This window comes from Notamacropus eugenii, chromosome 2 (genome assembly GCF_028372415.1).
Source record: "Notamacropus eugenii isolate mMacEug1 chromosome 2, mMacEug1.pri_v2, whole genome shotgun sequence".
Taxonomy (NCBI): domain Eukaryota; kingdom Metazoa; phylum Chordata; class Mammalia; order Diprotodontia; family Macropodidae; genus Notamacropus; species Notamacropus eugenii.
Genome location: NC_092873.1, coordinates 450,493,290 through 450,496,975, shown reverse-complemented (window position 1 = coordinate 450,496,975; position 3,686 = coordinate 450,493,290). Strand labels below are relative to the sequence as shown.

Sequence of the window (3,686 nt, the reverse complement as noted above, 5' to 3'; positions counted from 1 at the left end):
GTAGAGGTATAAAGTAATAATCATATATAATTAAAACAGCAATTCTTTTTGAGATTTACAACACCAGTTCAATTCCAACCTATACCGATGACATTTAAGAAGTGTGCAAAATATTGGATTCTGGTTTGTTTCAAAGACATTAGTTTGACCAAGTCACCCTGTAGTTATTTTACATTGTTTGTTAAGACCTAAACATTTAATCAGCATCTCCATAGGGTGCTCTCTGGGTTGCAAATGCTAATTTCCTATTTTTAATATCCAAAGGCAGTCATAATCACATTTTCCTGTTATTAGGTCTTCTGTATACCCTGTCCATCCCTTTTCCAGATGGCTCTGAAAAATCTTATCCCTTAAAATAGTAACTTGAGTTTGTGATAAAAATAAGTTACAGCTGAATGTATATCTTTACATTAGCCTTTTTGGTTGCATGGGCACACATGTATAGTTCCACTTCTATGTACGCAGGCATGTATGTATTTTTTTTCTCCGCTCTACAGAATTTATTGGGTCGATAACTGGACAAGTCACACGTGTACAAAATGGAGCTCACACTATCCCAAAGCAAGGGGCTGAGGGGGAGGAAGGGGGTGGGAGGCAGTTACTGGCCTTTCAGGGAGGTGCAGAGGCTAGAGGCTCTGGCAGCCCGGGCCCCACCCCCCCACCCCTGGGAGAGGGTCAGAGGCGCGGCCACTCAAGAGACCCTGGCCTGGCTTTGGTCACAAAACTCAAAACAGAGCCCAGAGCTGGGCTGGGACGGACAAAATGAGTGTTGGGGAACTTCAGGACCCTAAGGGCCACTGTTCATCCCCTTCATGGTAGGGTCGGTCCAAACCTAGTCTAGGGACTTGTGCAGGGGATGTGCAGCGATGCGGGAAAGAGGAGACACCAACAGGGGGAGGCTGGGGCAGACTGCCCAGCCTGGCTCCTCCCCAGGGGACACCCAGATTGGTGAAGGTTTCGTGAGACCACAGCTGGGCAGCTAGCAGCGGGTTTCATAGATGCCACTGCGGCCGATGTAGCGCACCCATTTGATGACGTCGTGGTCGCTGTAGTTCAGCTTGGGTTCAAACACCTTTAAGTATCGCACCTTCAAGCCAGAGGGTGCAAATGGTACCTCAAAGTTCATGGAGATGGGAGGCCGGGCCCACTTCTTCTTGTCGTTGGTCGGTAGCAGCTCAATCTCCGCACTGATCTGTGATTCCTTCATTCCTGCCATGCGCTTGATCTTCCATACGATGGCGTTCTCACTGGCCTTGTACTTGGCTTTTCCCTTCATGCAGATCACTTCAACCCCACTTGTGTTCGGCGGTGTTGGGATCCGGACCTCAATTTTCTGGGCCAGCAAAGAAGGCTTGAAGTTGGACTTAATGACAACTTTAACCTCCAGTTTGGTCCGTCCCACCTCCCGCACCAGGGGTATCACCCGGAAGGGTAGGATGATGTCCTTGGTGGTCGGGTACCTCATAAGCTCAAATTCTCCATCAGGGGGGATGAAACTGATGCTTCGTTCAGAGTCAAACTTACTGAGCCTTACACACTGGTGGAAGGTGCAGTCATCTATGACAATAGACTGCTTCCCACTCTTGCCCGTCTCATCAGCCGTGCCCTTGCCCTGCTTCTCGATGACAATCTTGTCATTCATCCCAAACTTGCCCTCGGGCATACCACTCAGATAGCTCTTCATCACAACCCGGCCTGACACGTGAGCACTGAGCACCTGCCCTTGAGGAGACATGAGCAGGTTGACGCTCTCAAGCACGTCCAGGAAGAGCTCATTCCGACGATATTTGATGCCCTCCCGCCGCCAACCAATCTGCCCAGTCACCTGGCTGGTGATCTGAGACTGTTCTTCCTTTGTCTGATGCTGGCTCTTAATGCCCTGCTGGGTGATGAACGTTTTCAGAGCTCCTGTCTCCGAGTTCTGTGGGTAGCCAAAGTCCAGGATTTCATCCAGTAGCTCGTAGATGAGCACAAAGTTGTTCTTGATGTTCTCCTCGCTGATCTTGCCAAAGTAGGCAGCCATGACATCACACATCTTATAGAGAAACTCAAAGACCATGGCGGCGTTGACATTTTGCTTGGTGACGGCTGCCAGCCAGATGTTGGAGCGTTTGACGTGGAAGAAGCTGGTACGGGCAATGTTGGTGACGGGGGAGCGCACCTGCTGCGGGGCATGAATCACGTTGACGCGGAAGGCGTCCACGGCATTCCGCCCGATGTCATCTCGGTAGACCCGGGAGATGAGCACCTCCCCCTTGTGGTTGTAGATAAAAAGCCCTCCGATCATGGTGGCGACTCAGTCTCCTCTGCCCATGGCTCTGAGAACAGACCTGTAAAATGGGAAGGCCAAATTGGGCTTGAAATCCATGAGGCCAGTCCTAAAATGGTATGATTTCTTGGATAGTTTCTGGGTCCTCGTTGCTTACAGAAAAGGCTTGCAATCCAGGCGCAGCCGCGGCCCGTCTGTCCGTCCGTCGGTTGCTCAGTCAGTCTATCCGTGCGAGGGTCTGGCTCCGCCGCCGCCGCCGCTCCCCACATGTATGTATTTTTACAACAATTTGGGTTTTATACTATTAAAACATTTTTTACCATCTTTTCCTTCATTTTTTTTTATATTTTATATCTCTGATTTCCTCTGTGTAGGAAATTCCTGATGTTTAAATTGTTTTTACCTGTGTAGGTTCATAATTTATCAGTAATTCATAGTTTTAGAGAGGTGCAAAGATTAGTGTGTTTAGGTAACTGTAGCAACAAGCATTCTGACATATCTAGGATGGCCTGCAACTTTTGAGAGGTAAACAATCTCCTTTAATCACATATACCAATAGAGAAAATACAAGCAGAGAAATAAAGACCCACAGACAGGGCTAACTGTCTGATCATAAGCAATACATACATCACAGATCAACAGACAGATCCAACTGTCTGATCATTACATACATAGCTACCAGAGAGAGAAGCTACAACATTTGAATTTTCAAATTGGGGTGGGGGTGGCTTCTGTACAGCAGGGTCTCATTTGGCACATAACCCTTCTTTCAAAGAGTAAGCCCCCAAAGCAAAACCTCACCTCCCATTATATATACACTTTTCAGAGCCAGAGTACTCGACCCTCATGACCCAGTGCCTCATCAACAATTAACAAAATGGGTGAGCCTTCCTACAAAACAAGCCTCCCCTAATTTGAGTTCCATTAATGGGCAAGGAAGATCTTTACATTACAGTAACTTGTCTACAATCACTTCTCTGACTTACCTGTGGCAAGTTTGGAAGCTTGGTCTTTCCAACTCTAAGGCTACCTTTTCTCCACTATACAAACCCTCCTCTCCTTTCTTGAACAATTTCTACTGCATTACTTAAAAATTTCAGAGCTAAATAACATTTTCATAAATATGAATCATTAAAAATGACTACTCAACTTTAAAAAATTAAGAATTAAAAAAATAAAAATAAGAACATTATATTGAAAGAAGCCTTTAAAATGGTATATCCTATATATCTGCTAACACTTACAGGCTTTCTATTTTCAGCATATGTCATAACTTTCTAAATTCTTAACATGTTCTCTCATGTAAGGATTTTTCCACCTTTTTCATTCTCTGTAAGAAATGGCATTATGTTATGTTTTTATGTAACTTATCTTCCAAGGAGCTCAGAGCTTTTCCACATACATTGCTATGTAGATT

General features: G+C 45.8%; 1 pseudogene; it reads right to left on the bottom strand.

Moving 5' to 3' along the window:
- Positions 1-476: 476 nt before the first annotated feature.
- Positions 477-2,363, bottom strand: LOC140529582 (AP-2 complex subunit mu pseudogene; annotated as a pseudogene).
- Positions 2,364-3,686: the final 1,323 nt, after the last annotated feature.